At 31.7% G+C, this 15,856-nt stretch overlaps 1 pseudogene across 1 annotated transcript; it reads right to left on the bottom strand.

Moving 5' to 3' along the window:
* Positions 1-4,006: 4,006 nt before the first annotated feature.
* Positions 4,007-15,447, bottom strand: LOC115966575 (annotated as a pseudogene). The gene is made up of 9 exons (XR_004086391.1): positions 15,244-15,447; positions 14,741-14,932; positions 14,493-14,658; positions 13,912-14,306; positions 12,831-12,853; positions 5,829-6,060; positions 5,333-5,524; positions 4,707-4,872; positions 4,007-4,450 (listed from the first exon to the last, which is right to left on the bottom strand). The product of XR_004086391.1 is annotated as an uncharacterized LOC115966575 (transcript).
* Positions 15,448-15,856: the final 409 nt, after the last annotated feature.

Here is a 15,856-nt window from a genome sequence, read left to right as displayed (position 1 = left end):
TGGTTTGTGTCTTTTTCTTTATCCCCACTCCCTTTATTTTTCCCCAAAACTGTTTTTCCCAAAACTTGTTTTGTTTTTCCTATTTTTATAGGGGGAGAAGCTTGTTTTTAACTTTTATTGTTCATAAGGGGAGTTGTCTCTATTTCTTATAGAGTTGAATTGTTTTGTGTTCCCTTCTTTCTCTATTTTCTCTTAATCTGTTGCGTATGTTTTCTGTCAACTCTTTGTTTGAGTTGTCTTTGTCAATGCGTGACAAAAAGGGGGAGAGATTTAGATGACATGTGTGGAAAATACAAGAATGTTCTGTTTAGGGGGAGTTAACATTGAGTTAACATTGTTTTTGATGTATCTAACTTAGGGGGAGAGTTAGATTGCATATTTGTTGATTTACTGTTTTTGTTTTTCTGTCACACATGCGGTTATGCATTTTGTTTAGTGTTTCAGGAAATATACAGGTTGATTCAATTGAGCTGCTGTCTACACTTGCAACTGATGGATAGTAGTTAGGATTGAATTTTTGTTTATGAGCATTATTTTGTAAAGGGCTTTTCATTTTGTAAACTTTGAGCTTATAAGTTGTGTTTTGTCACGGATTGCCAAAGGGGGAGTTTGTTAGGTTCTAAAGCTTAGGATTTATGTATTTATAACTCTAATGTGTAATGTTGGCAAACCATGATCAAAACAATGTGTTTAGAAGTGTTTAAAGTTAGCTCAAAGTTGTATGTCAATGTAAAGTTGGAATCGAGTGTAAAGCAGAAAGCAGTGTGGCTTTCGGCCTGGCTCGATCGATCGAAGCTTAGGCTCGACCGATCGAAGCTCGGGCAGATTGCTTTTCTGCAGAATTTTCCAACTCAGCCCTAGTTGTTTTAAAACGTTTTTAGGGTTTCTTATTTGTCCTAAATATAAAAGGCAAACTCTAGCCACGTTTTAGTGTTGCTCATATTGCGGTTTATGTAAATCTCTTGTGAAATCTAGAGGAGCTCTCCTTTACACAAATTTAGGGTTTTCAAGGAGGAGATATTCTCTAAACCTTGATGATCAAAACAGTTGCTGCCGTTAAAGCTTAAAGAATACACAAGCGGGGGTGCTTATAGCTGGTGGGAATCCAAAGAAAGAAGGAGTCCGTGGATTCGGAACTTGCACGTGGTCGTGTCAGTAAATTCTACTGGTTGGTAGCATTAGGAAGTCGAGTGGGGGTGCTTGTAAGTCCTTTTGTATGAACTTCGATTCTTTCTAATAGTGGATTCAAGTTTACCTTGAGGATAGCTAGGTCAAATCCTCCCCAGGTTTTTACCAGTTTGGTTTCTTGGGTGATCATATCGTGTGTTATTTATTTTTCACTGCTTTGCATGATTTGATCTTTATTATTGTGATAACCTAGACTTGTTTAATTGGACTAAGTAACAACTTGGTTAATTAACTAGGTTTAATCAATTGTTTTAAGGGGTCTAAAAACAAACAGACTCAAATTCTCTCTTAAGAAATTGGGCCAATACGTGTTATTTTATATTATTTTTAATGGGAAATAAAGTGGCAACAATGTTTAAACTTGAGATATATACTTTGATATCATGATAAATTACTTATTATTTCATAAACTTATGAAACAATTTGTAATTTATTAATTATTGCCTAGTGGTTTGTTATTGAGCCTTGGATTAGATTTTATTAATGCTTCAAATATTTCACTTAGATTCTTATTATGAGCGATATCACTAGCAGAATATAAGTCCACAAATCAATGTCCATTAGATTCAGACCAGTATATAACCAATGCTTTGAAGAAATTTATTTATGCTGATTATTTCTCTCACAATCTAAGAAAATTTAGTCACGCCCGATTAGGTAGCCTATACTTTAAAATGATTAGCCAATTTGTAAGTAAAGTTCCTCTTTAAGTTGTTTGTAAAGGTCACCTATTTATAAATATTTTACGTAAGATTTTACATGTTTTCACAATACACACTTATCCAATTCAACTTAGCTATTACAAATTTTCTTTTAAACTAGAGATATACCTTCTTACATTTTGTGGTGCGTTAATCTAGATACTTTCTGTGGTGTGTTAATCTAGCCTCGACTAAAATTGAAAATGTCAATTGTCAAGGACATAATAATTTGCAGAAGTCATTAAATCGAAAGACACTTAGAGCATTCTCATCAAAGGTCTTAAAAATTTTAGCATTTAGCTTCCAAAAAACCAACTTTATAACATATAACATATCACTTTACAATATACCTTACATAAAAAATTCTATTTTTTTTAACACTTTATTTAAATATTCTTCCTTTATTATTTTTATTCTTCCTTTCTCTCCTTGTCTCTCTCTCCTCTATCTCTCTCTTTCTCAATCCAACTATTCTCAGCACTGCCAGCCACCACAATACCAACAGTCATCACAAAACCCACCACCCAACGACCCACCAAAAACCCACCACCCATGCCACAACTAACAAAAAATAAAAAAACAAAAATAAAATTCCACATCCATCCACCACACCCACCACATCCACATCCACCCATACTGAGAGTTTGTTTAGACCCCTTTAACAGATTATTTAACCTAATTTGTTAGGACATATGTAGGACTTGTTAGAACATATGTCATATAGAATTGGCTAAATCCTTTGACAAAAAGCACTTTACTTATAATTGGGTAGATTTGGGATGTGTTTAATACTTCAAGGAACAAGAGTTCAAGTTCAAGTTTTGAAGCCATCCAAATTTGTCCAAGAATCAAGTGAAGAAGTGTTGTTCATTAAAACTCTACAGATATCTCGACAGATGTATCTATCAAGATTTAATATGTGAAGCTCGACAGTTATATCCATCGAGAATTATGAAATTCAAATTTCCAGATATGTTTTTCATGCATATCCAAGCTATTTGTATAGGATTTCTTTTCTCATAACCCTAGACATATATAAGGATTATTTTAAGTGCCATCAAAGGTAATGCAAAGGGTTTTATTGATGCATATTGTGATCAGAGACAATCTTTCTCTTGAAGAAGCTACTGTGTTTGTACGCCAAGAGTTTTGTAACCAAGGAACTTGTTAATCTTCATCGTGTGGATGAACTGAAAAACTTTGTAGTCAACATCCTTTTCATGTTGGTGTGTTAGTCACGTACTTGGATCCATGTATTGATTGGTTAGTCACGTACTTGGAGTCGTGCATTGAAAGAAGAGATTGTCACTACATTACAAGTCCAATTGTGTATTAGGGTAAGGGTTCAACTGTAGGTTGGTATAAGGTACTGAGATTCCTTTACTTGTAACCGCTATTTTGATAATAGTGGATTCTTGGGAGTGATGATCTTAAATTCACCCGGTGAGGTTTTGCCTTAGTGGTTTTTCCCATTCGTAAACAAATCACCTGTATCAAATTTAATTTCTGCTACATTTAGTTATTTGGTAATTTGTTTGTGCTACCATGCGTATTGCATGTTAATTAACTTAATTAATTCACTTAGCTAATTAATTGGTTAATTTACCTAAGGGGTCAATACATTCTTGGTTAATTATTCATGGGCTGCTGTCAAGAGGTTAATTCCTGATTGTATTACGAAATTAATTTCACTAAGTCCCGCCATTAGATCCTTTCTTCAAGTAACATAACATGCAAAGTACTTTCTAAATAATACATCCAAACAGAAAACGCATATAGATAACTGAGTAAAAGTTATTTGTCAACACTCATAGTGTTTCAAATTATGCTTCACAAATTGTAGTATGTTATGTGTTTGAATTTTTTTTTTAATGTTAAACTTTGGTTACTTTATAGAGAGAGATAGATGTGATAGACAATTTTTTATTTTTTATGACAGAGATGTGACAGACATTTTTTATTTTTTATTATAGAGATGTGATAGACATTGGTGTGGTATAAAGTAAAATACATAAAGTGAGATAAGATTTTTATTGATAGATAATCTTGCTTGGCCTTACGATGAGTCCATAAAAAGTACAACAACAAAATTATTCATAATACCACAAAAAGTGAAGAATAACTCATTTGTCACACTTATAAGCCAACTAGCTCTCAAGGATTCACCACACTACAGTTCTTCCTAATCTCTCCCGAAGTTCCTGTAAGCACTTGAATGGCTCCCATCCTCATAATCGATTGCGCAAACTCCGTGAAAAAATTCTGAGAGTTAAGCAGCTCATTGACATTATAGGTAGCTTCACCATCGGTTAAAAGTGCAGCATCAGATTGGAAAAGACCTTCGTTTTGCTTCAAGATTTTGAAATAATTGTTGTCAAAGGATAGGGGGCTTCCAGGATCCATTGGCACGATAGTAACATTGTTTGAGAGGCTTTTGCATTGGGTTTTCAAGAAAGCAGCATAGGTTGAGTTTAGAGAAGGATCTTCATCATTTTTTCCTGTGAAATTGTATAGCCTGTTGCTGAAGAAATTGCAATGCCCAACACCAATTGTATGTCCACCTAACCAAAATTAATTTATAAATCTTTTGGGCATAGCTGAAGATATCATTTTGAAAGAAATAGATTGTTACTACTTAAGACTACTAGCAATAGGGCTTAAATTTTACATCTACATTTGTAATATAATAATACTTTGTGAACACAGAATTATTGAAACCATGTTATCATATTACAAGCTTATTATATAAACCTTCCCTCCCCAGCCCCACTCCCCTCCACCCCCCCCCCCCCCCCCCCTTTCTTATAGAATCTTTACCTGATAAAACAACAAGATCATGAACTGAGAGGCTTTTGTTAGCAAAAGATTGTTTCAGGGTAGTGAAATTGAAGAATGGTGATGGGATGTTGGCAAGGGCCTCTGACTCGCGCGATATGATTCCATCCCTTCTACCGGTAAGTACATCCCAAATTGGCCTCTGAAACTGCAATCATTTCCACAAGCACTTGATTACCTAATGCTAAATTCAGTATGTTATTTAAAAAAGAAGATAGAAAGAGCTTGAGGTATAGCATTTTGCTAGCAAAATTAATTTATAGACACAAAAAAAGGTAGATTTTCCCTAAAAAGGTAACATAAACTAGGTAAATTGGTGCAAAACTCGAAAAGCATCCTCTTCATTTGAAATTGATCAGTTTCGTAATTTTAAATAAATATAAAAAATCTATATATATATATATATATACACGTAGAGTCATATTATATAAAATTTTAAATGACGTGACATTCTATACACTGTTAGATATATTAGAATTAAAATCTTAATTGTGAATTTGGTCAAAAATATCAACTTCACCAGCTTGGCTTAGTTTTTCAAACCAAACACATCCCACTTGTGCTACTCTTTTGTTTCCAAGTCACACTAGAATATTTTTAGTACTTACTTGGTAGGAAACTGAGTCTCTAGCAGCCAAAGCAACAATATCTGCACAAGAAACTACTCCAGGACATGTCTTCTCTAACTCAGTCTTCACCTCATCTATTATGTTGAATCCTGCCAGAGATAGGTTTGGAATTGCTGCCTTCTCAGCTAAGTTATTTGCGGTAGAGTCTATCAGTACAGAGGCATCACAACCCTGACACATTATAACCATTCAAGACCTTAGATGTCTGGTAAACATATAACAATGCATGTGTTTCCTAGTATGAGAAATAAATGCTAGCTATGAATGTAACTAACGTGACCTATTATGATTTAAAAAATATCACTTCCACCTAAGTTTACTAGTGACAATACTTTTATTATGTGTCAGTTATAAGAAGTCATGTTAATAATTGTAAAAAAATGTTGTATTCTTAGATTTATTGTAATTTTAGGACGTGTATCATAAGGAGGGGTGTAATTCATGAAGAGTGAAAGAAGGGAGAGAGATGAATTACCCTTACGAAACAATCATGAAAATGCATCCTCAAAAACTTGGCAGGCAAAGTTGAATTGCATGCCACACGGTTCCATATGATTTCCTTCACAATTTCCTCAGCATGGGGGCAACTCTCCTCATAAAAATGCATTCTCAACTGTCCATGACAAACTCCTAGAAGCCCAAACACTGCTATAAAGATAAAGAAGGAACTCAAATTAGTATTCATCTCTCTTTGTTTCTTTGCTCTACTACATACTTTACCAACACAAGCGTTGCATCCTTAAATAGAGGTAATGGTCTTCTTTCTCCGAGTAAATGGTTTCATTACAGGAAGGTAAAATTAATTTAAATAATGTTCAATCTGTACTTGATATTGAGATTTGTGATAGGGAGAGATTGTTTGACTTGGCTTACCACTTTCTATATATTTCTTTCTTTGTCTTAGTTAAAATTACCTAACATAGCAAATAAATTATTTAGGGAGCAACGTCAATTGGTTAGGGCAGTTATATATAAATATATATATATATATATATATATATTAATTTCAATTATCAATGTTATCATCAAGTATGACTTAAGCAGCTGATTCTTTTTAATCGAGAAAGACACATGCGGAGAGTAGCATATGGATGTGACATGTTTTTCATGACAGTCATGACTTATGACCGATTCTAAAATTTTGAGGACTTGGTTGTTATTATTATATATGTTCTTACCCATAGTTCTCAGAACTGAACCAGATCGGGAGGTCAAACCGTGAAAACCGAAAACCAGGATGAAAATTGGTTTTTTAAACATAAAGAACCGGGCATATGTGGCAATTCCGTGAACCCCTAAAACCGGGGTTGGACCGTACGAACCGGTGGCAAGAATCGTGCGGTCCAACCTCTTTGCAATTTTTTTTTTTTTTTTTAATAAAAACAACTTAACAAAATTTTATTCTACTTAATTAAATTATCCATTTCTTACAAGGAATAAAAAAAATTATAATTAAAATCCTTCAAAGATATTCAACTTTATTTCAAAAATTAATCATAAATTTTAATGTTTTTATGGTTATTATTTTATTTTATTAACTTTCTTATTTAATTATTAAATATATGCTTGAAAATCATTAAATTTCCCTCACATATATATCTATATTAGTCAATTTTGCTAGTTTTATAAATTTAATATCTATATTTGGGCTTTAATTAATTATTAAATTAATTATGATGTCATCACAGTTTGACCCCGGTTCGACCTCAAAACCCTTGAACCTCTCCCTTTTACGGTTCAATGAACGGTCCGGGTCTGAACACTTTGCTGTAGTGTAGGTCAGTGCTTCATTTCTTTGCTGACCAATGTGCGTTTAGATCTTAATTATAAGCTAGTTTATTTTTTCTTCTTTTTTCTACTATATTTTATAACAGTACAGCAAAAAACTATAAATAAACTATTCCCAAACAAAAACGTTTGTTTTTCACTAAAAAAAAAAAAAAATACCATAGGAAGCATAGTCGAACATGCATGCTTTATTCTTGGAAATAAACACACACTAATTTCTTCTGCATTAAATTAACAATCCGGCTGGTGGGAGCCGTTTGAACTAATTATTCCTTCCAAATGCTGACACAAATTGAAAAGAAATTGAAGTTTACGCAAATTTAGTCGAATTTGTTGCATCCTCCATCGAGGTTTCTTTGCTAGTTGTGCAAGGGTGCCTTTTCTTTTATCTATGATGTGAAAGTTTACAGAATCTTAGATTAGTGACTATAGTCAAAGACTACTGTCTCAAATCAGATATACTGCATTTCTTTTTTATTTTGCATTTAAATTTTATTAATGTATATGTTAAGGCATATATTAATAAATTATTTTATAAAACATTTTAAAGAAAAATGAAAAAAATGACTAACTTTATTGATAACTTTTTCATAAAACATTTTCTAAAATGCATTAACCGGAGCTTTTTTTTTTTTTTTTTTTTTTTTTTTTTTATCTCTCCTACAGCCCCACATAATATTTTTTTCAGTACCATCTTTTTTCAGTATTATCTTTAGTTCGCTACTCTGCATGGTATATAGGGTCTGTTTGGATTGAACTTATTGTTGTTGAAACTGAAAACTGAAAACTGAAAATACTGTAGCAAAATAATTTTTAAATGTGTGAAAAGTACCGTGGGACCCATTTTAATATTTTTAAATGCATGAATAGTACTACTACAGTACATAAACAATGACAAAACAGTGCATGAATGGTGAAAATTTCCCTGAACAGTAAAATCTGTCTCTCCTTAAAAGCGTGAAAGTTGAAAAAAAAAAAAAAAAAAAAGAAAGGGGAAAAACGTGGACGCAGGATTCAGCAAACGCTGAATCCAAACCCACCCATAGTGTACATATATGTATATGGGTTGTGGTGCCCGTTAATAACTTTTTTGCAATTTTTTATCTACTTTTTATAGCTTTTTATTTTTTTGACAAAATTTTAGCAATTTTTTTTTAATCTTTTTTGACAACCCTTTTAATAACTTTTTGTCATTTTTATTAAGTGAGACTCATATAAAAAAATCTTAACAATCATATAAATAAATGAGATGGGTTCAAGTTACACCTAGTGTAACTCTAAGAGAGTTACACATTTTCTACACCATTGATTTTTATTAGATCCAAAGGTAGAAAAACACTCCTGTCAAATCATTATTACTCCTAGAAATTAGTGATAAATTGCATTTACTATCCAGCTTTTATCTTAAATAATAACAATAATAAATAAAAATCTCTCATCATCATATCTCTCTTCCTGAATCTTCATCTCTTTCATAAGTCATAAGCACTAATGGCTTCCTACCTCCAACGTCTCTCTCTCTAAAATAATAATAATATAATGAATAGCAGCTGGTACCTCTCCTAAGCCATTTCTTCGTCAAAGGCCCACAATCTTGAGAGACAGAATACAAATATACGTTAAGCATCCTTTCTTATAGTCTTTTGATGAAACCGATAGCAGATTTATGGCCTTATAGTCGAGGCTAAGATATGGAGCCAATTTGAAAATCTATTGTTAGTACCTAGAATGAATCTGTTGAGGTTAATGCTTTTGAAGTTCATTTGAAAATACAATTGAAGCATGAAAATTGCAGAATGTGACATTAATAGTGGACTGTGGAGGTTGTTAGTTGGTAATGTTTTGTTTCTTGTAATCTTTTTTAGTTTTTCTGTCCTTCACTGTCCTTTTTTCCTCTGTGCAACACCGGTAGTACCAACTACCAAAAGACCCCAATCTCTCCATGGTTAATCTTGTTCCAAAACTTATCTCTCATGGCTTGCTCCGCTGGGCATCAACAAAAACCTCCCTCCCTGCTTTCTCACCACTGGTGCAATCGCCACCATTGCTTACCCATTTTCATGGTCCCAAAATTTGTCAAGCAAGTCAAAGTTGATGGAAGCAGCTTATGAGACAAAGATTCAAAAAAAAAATAAAAATAAAAATAAAAGAGAGATGAAGAAAAAGATAACGAGGCAGGAGAGATTTTTTTATATATTTATTTATTATTACTTTTTAAAAATACTAGAGAGAATTAATTCAGTTAATCACTAATTTTTAGGACAATAAATGATATGACTATTAGTGTTTTTCCACCGTTAGATATAATAAAAATCAATGGTGTAGAAAATGTGTAACTTGGACCCATCTTTATATATATATATATATATATATATGTTGCTTACATGCAAGGACACAATATTTCCTCTTTTTCATGACCTTTTAGTCATAGTTGTACACTTAATTACCTGGGCCAGCTCAAATGGAAATTAATGTCAACGCAGCAGAAGATAACCGAAATGGCACGATGTTAAACATGCACATCAGAATGTCAACTTGACAAGAGGTTTGATGAATATAACTACAGACAAAGAGATAATTACATTATAATGTAATTCACGAGCGGAGGATTCCTTGACGACTGATGAATGATGATAACCATCAAGATCATTGGCATTATAAAAAATTTAAAATGGTTGTCAATTTTAACGTAAGATTTTTTATTTATATATTTATATAGCTACTTTTAAAAAATACTTGTATTATATTATTTATTTTATACTATATTTTATTAAAATATTATTTCTTTATTAATTATTTATTACTCTCTCAAAACATCTCTTTTTGTATATGAGTAAAAAATATTAAATAATATATTTACATGTAAATAGTAATCGTGTATATTTATACAATTAGATAACAACTACACAAGTTTACATAAATTAATGTAGATGATTTTTGGAGTTTGATGAGCAAAATTTATCATTTATAATAATATACATTAACTAATATGAGTGATTTTACGCAATGGCGGCTCCAGAAATATTTTTTAGAGAGATCATTTAAAAAGTTAAATTAAACAAAATTTAATAAAAAGAAAACTTAAATATATTTAGTTATCGACCAAAAAAAAAAAAAAAAGTCACAAATACATAAAATATTGTTATAATATCCTTCTATGAGTTTTCATATTTTGAAATCATCAACATGATAATTCATTATCAATCGTTATTATCTATTGTCAATGTGAGTAGATATGACCATTTTATTTTATTGAGTTTGTATAACCTTTTTATTTTTATGTAATTGTCACTATCTATTTGTCATTATTTTAAACTAAATGGCAAAACTCATCTCACTCGCACTGTATGAATTATTGGCTAACATAGCCACACGCATCCATACATCAATAATACACTAAGTGTCTACTTAACGAATCAAATGCTTGAATCTCTCTCATGAATCTCATCTTATCTCTCTTCTCTATTTGACTATCTCAATATCTTTGATTCTAAGAGTAAAAAGAGAGTGTTTGTCAGTTATGCATATGTGTATGATATGTGCATTATTATTATTCTTTTTGGCTATAAAGTAATTTGTGTGAACTGTGATTTGTAAATATATATGTATAGTGTAAATATAATATAACTTAATATAATTTAATATTAAGGAAATACAGAGGGTTTGATACATGTATGTGTATTGTTATTATGTTATAATTAATAATTTTTTGTTATAAAGTTAGTAATTTGAGGAAAAAAAAATAGTAAAGTTGATTTGTGATCGGGGTGTGCAAGATTTAAGCTACGGTACGCAAAAATATTTTTAATGATAAATTAAACAGGTAAAAATATTATATATATATAATATTTTTTTAATAAAAAGTCATGGGGTTCATTTGAACCCCTGAAATACATCTAGCCGCCCATGGTCATATGTTTATTATGAAACTTTATGATATTCAATCTGACTATTTCTCCCATGATGGGTCTTATATTTATAAGAACTTTTTTGACATAGTAGGAAGCATATTACTTTTCAGATTAACAAAGTGTCGTGGCTTTTACAAAAGTTGGAGCTGGCTGCCCACACTTTAAACGCGCAAGCCTTTGTATTTTAAAACGTAACTTTCTTCAAAACACTTTTCTAATTGGTTACCAAATGCTCATTTTAAAATTTCAGTTTTACAAAACTCGTTTTGGCTCAAGAAAGTGGAAACAATAGACGCCTACAATATATATATATATATATTTATATTTATATATAAATGGCCATTGATTTTGTGCTAGTCAGTGATCATCTGATGATTAAGTCAGTAAATATTATTTTGAAATAAGAAATATTTTTCGCGACTCAAATATCATATCTATGTTATTTTTCTTTCATTTGCGCAAGATCTTTTATGGCTGTTTTTTCTAAATCTTTGTCATCATGGACAGTTGTAATTATTGACACGTGGTTTTTTTAATATATATGATTAATTAATGAGTTGATTGGTCTTTGGGTAGGTTAAGATGAAATCATCACCACCTTTGCTTGATTGCTCAAACTAGGTTGTCCGAGATGAATTGGTAGCCGAACCGAGTGAGCATTAAGGTTGAATTCAGCTGATGAAATAGATCAAATGTGACTAAATCCATATTATTTTGTATTGATTTTTTACTTAATGCCCAAGATATATTCATGCTTACACGGTTTTGCCTCCATGTTTAATAGATTTAAATAGCTAAGAACGTGTACTACAACTAACTTTTTTGTGCAATCAAATTGTTTACTTAAATAAATAAATATTTTTTTTAAATAGCTAAGAACGTGTACTACAACTAACTTTTTGGTGCAATCAAATTGTTTAATTAAATAAATAAATATTTTTTTCCTATAAAAAAATGTCTCGGTCACTAGGAACTTTGATTATATCTAGTCAAAGGAACACGGAGTTGTTAGCCAAATTAATCCCAAATTTTTTGGGGGTGATGATTTTTCTGTTATAGAAGAATTTTACAATAATGTCAAAGTCAATGATGTTTTATTAAACTATTGATAAAATTAATAATGCTATATTATTAAAGTACACACAAATTAGATGTGATTCTCAATCCATTGTATTAACCTCAATAATGATCAATAAGTAAATTTTGCTTTCAAACCTTGTGGAGGTGGAGAACAGCACCAAACAATTTGGCAAGTCAGCTTAATCAGTACTTTAGAAAGCAAATATTAACAAGAAAGCCTTGTAGATTAAGTGGTTGACACATGCTAGCGCCTACATCTAGAGTTCAAATCTCCTCTCTTATTTATCGAATCATAAATAATAAAAAATAGAAAGAAATCAAATATTACCTTTATGAAAAAAGTTTTCCTCTAAAGCAATTTAGAAGAATTTTCCTCCAATCCACTATATGATTGTTAAAAAGACCATATTCATGTATAATTTTAGTCACATAACATTTTTAATAAATTATATAAATTGTTTAAATAATACACATGGTCCATGGATAGTCTTACCTTTATATTGTGCAGGAAGGAAAAATTAAAAACAAAAACTAATTATTGTCAAGTTCAACACTATTCCAAATACTCTGGCATCCAAAATTTCACATCCTATAAGAAATTAAGAATGTCTTTCAATTAGCCTAGACCAAAAAGGAGACTTATTGTTAATTGAGCAACAAATTAAACAGTTAAACCGTACTAGTGAATAATACAGTACCATTCTGGAGTTCTAATTTCTAACTGCCTTTAAGCAGAATTCAATTGAACACAGTAATTACAAGGAGACTAACAAATGTGCGCTTAGAAAATGGGATGCCATCACGAAGATTAGTTTTCATTTTGTTGCCCCAACAGTCAATAGATATATTGTTCTTTGCTTCCATTAGATTTCTAGAATAAGTGTATATGGCTCCAGTTAACGGGTGTTCTTAAAGTATCTGTTAATGAATAATTTTAGAAAATTTTTTATATCACCTTTATGATAAATATAAAAAAAGTTGTCAAAATTTTAATTACTTTTTTCATTTCCCATAAAAAGTTTGAAAAAAATAATTTCTAACCTAATGCCCTTAGGACATTCGGTTTTTTTTTTTTTTTTTTGGGTGCTATCTAGAATATGTATTATTTAATGTACTCATCAAATTTTCCTTTAATAAAACAACCGCCCTCCCATAACTAGCTCACTTGGTGAAGGGAATGAACTTTGTCGAATCCCCTAAAAAAAACCTAACTAACAAAAACCTACTATTGAATGCAACGTGGACATAGATGATTATATTAAAGAGGGGAAGAGTCGGTCATATTTTTATTTAATTAGGAGGTTGAATTATGATATTGATATACTGAGTTAAGAAAAATTCAAACCACAATTATATACATTTACATGTGTATGCATTAATAAAAAAAAGAATATTAGATTAAGTCATAAGTTATTAATGGAACCTCTATTTGGAACCCATTGAAAGCTACCCTCAATAAGTGGATTGATCATATTTACCGCGAAACTAACCAATGTGCCGATGCATTGGCAAGACTTGGATTGGAAATTATCTCCTCTTTTGTAATATTTTAGGAACCACTGCCTTTGGTGGAAAAACTTGCAAAATTTTGATAAAGCTGGTATGTTATGTAACAGACTTATTAATTCCTAATCTATGCATATCCTCTATTTATTCTCCCAAAAAAAAAAATAAATAAATAAGAGAACTTATTTTTATAAATTATTCATAATGACACAAAAAGTAAAAAATACAACTTATTTGTCACACTTATAAACCAACTAACTCTCAAGAATTAACCACATTACACTTCTTCCTAATCTCTCCCAAACTTCCTGTAAGCACATGAATGGCTCCCATCCTCTTCATCGATTGACCAAACTCCGTGAAAAAATCTTGAGAGTCAAGCAGCTCATCGACAGTATTGGTAGCTTCATTGTTGGTTAAAAGTGCAGCATCAGATTGGAAAAGACCTTGATCCAGCTTCAAGTTTTTGTAGTAGTTGTTGTCAAAGGATAGGGGGCTTCCAGGATCCATTGGCACGATAGTTATGTTGTTTGAGAGGCTTTCGCATTGGGTTTTCAAGAAAGCAGCATAGGTAGAGTTTAGAGAAGGATCTGCATCATTTTTTCCTGCGAAATTGTATAGCCTTTTGCTGAAGAATTTGCAATGCCCAACACCAATTGTATGTCCACCTAACCAAAACTAAATTGTTAATCACTTGGACACAACTTAAGATATCATTTTGAAAGAAATAGATTGTTACTTCTTAAGACTAGCAATAGGACTTAGATTTTTACATCAAAAGACTTTGATTTAGTGAAACAACTTTATCATATTACAAACTTATATAAAGCTTTTCCCCCATATAGAATCTTTACATGATAAAACAACAAGATCATGAACTGTGAGGCTTTTGTTGGCAAAAGATTGATTTAGGCTGCTGAAATTGAAGCATGGTGATGGGATGTTGTTGAGGGCATCTGAAATACGCAATATGCTTCCATCCCTCCTACAGGTAAGTACTTCCCAGATTGGCCTCTGAAACTGCAATCATTTCCACAAGCATTTGATTACATAATGCTACTATTTTGTTTCCAAGTCACACTAAAATATTTCCAATACTTACTTGGTAGGAAACTGAGTCTCTAGCAGCCAAAGCAACGATATCTGCACAAGAAACTACTCTAGTACAGGTCTTCTCTAACTCAGTCTTCACCTCATCTATTACATTGAATCCTCCCAGAGATAGGTTTGGAGTTGCCGCCTTCTCAACCTAGTTATTTGATGTAGAGTCTAGCAATACAGAGGCATCGCAACCCTAATACATTATAACCATTCAAGACCTTAGATCTAGTAAAAATATAATAGTGCATGTGTTTCTTGGTTTAAGAAATGAATGCGAGTTATGAACGTTGTTGATATGACCTATGTTATGATTAGGATAATATCACTTCCATTTGAGTCTACCATTGACAATATTTTATTATGCGCCAATCATAACAAGCTATGTCAATAGTTATAAAAAATATTAATTCCTAAATATCGCAATTTTAAGACATGAATGATAAGGAGGAATGTATGCATGGAGAGAGATAAAAAGATAAAAGATGTGAATTACGTTGACAAAACGATCATAAAATGCATCCTCAGAAACTTGGCAGGCAAAGTTGAATTGCTTGCCACACGTTTCCAAATGATTTCCTTCACAATGTCCTCAGCTAGCAGACAACTATCCTTGTAAAAATGTTTTCTCAACTCTCCTCCTTGAAAAACTCCTAGAAGTGATCCAAAGACTACTATAGAGATCAAGAAAGAACTCAAATTAGTATTCATCTCTCTCTTTGTTTCTCCCTTTTCTCCACTACCTTGCTAACACACACATTGCATCCTTAAATAATAGTGGCAGTGGTCATTTTCTCCAAGTAAATAGTTCATTACAGGAAGGAAAAATTTATTTTAATAATTTTCAAGACATATGTAGGACTTGTTAGAACATATGTCATATAGAATTGGCTAAATCCTTTAACAAAACACACTTTACTTGTAATTGGGTAGATCTAAGATGTGTTTAATACTTCAAGGAACAAGAGTTCAAGTTTAAGTTTTGAAGCCATGGAAATCTGTCCAAGAATCAAGTGAAGAAGTGTTGTTCATTAAAACTTGACAGATATATCTATCGAGATTTAATATGTGAAGCTCGACAGTTGTATCTATTGAGAATTACGAAATTCAGATTTCCAGA

This window comes from Quercus lobata, chromosome 11 (assembly GCF_001633185.2).
Source record: "Quercus lobata isolate SW786 chromosome 11, ValleyOak3.0 Primary Assembly, whole genome shotgun sequence".
In the NCBI taxonomy this organism is placed as follows: domain Eukaryota; kingdom Viridiplantae; phylum Streptophyta; class Magnoliopsida; order Fagales; family Fagaceae; genus Quercus; species Quercus lobata.
The sequence above is the reverse complement of the archived record's forward strand: the minus strand, read 5'-3'. Positions and strand labels throughout refer to the sequence as shown.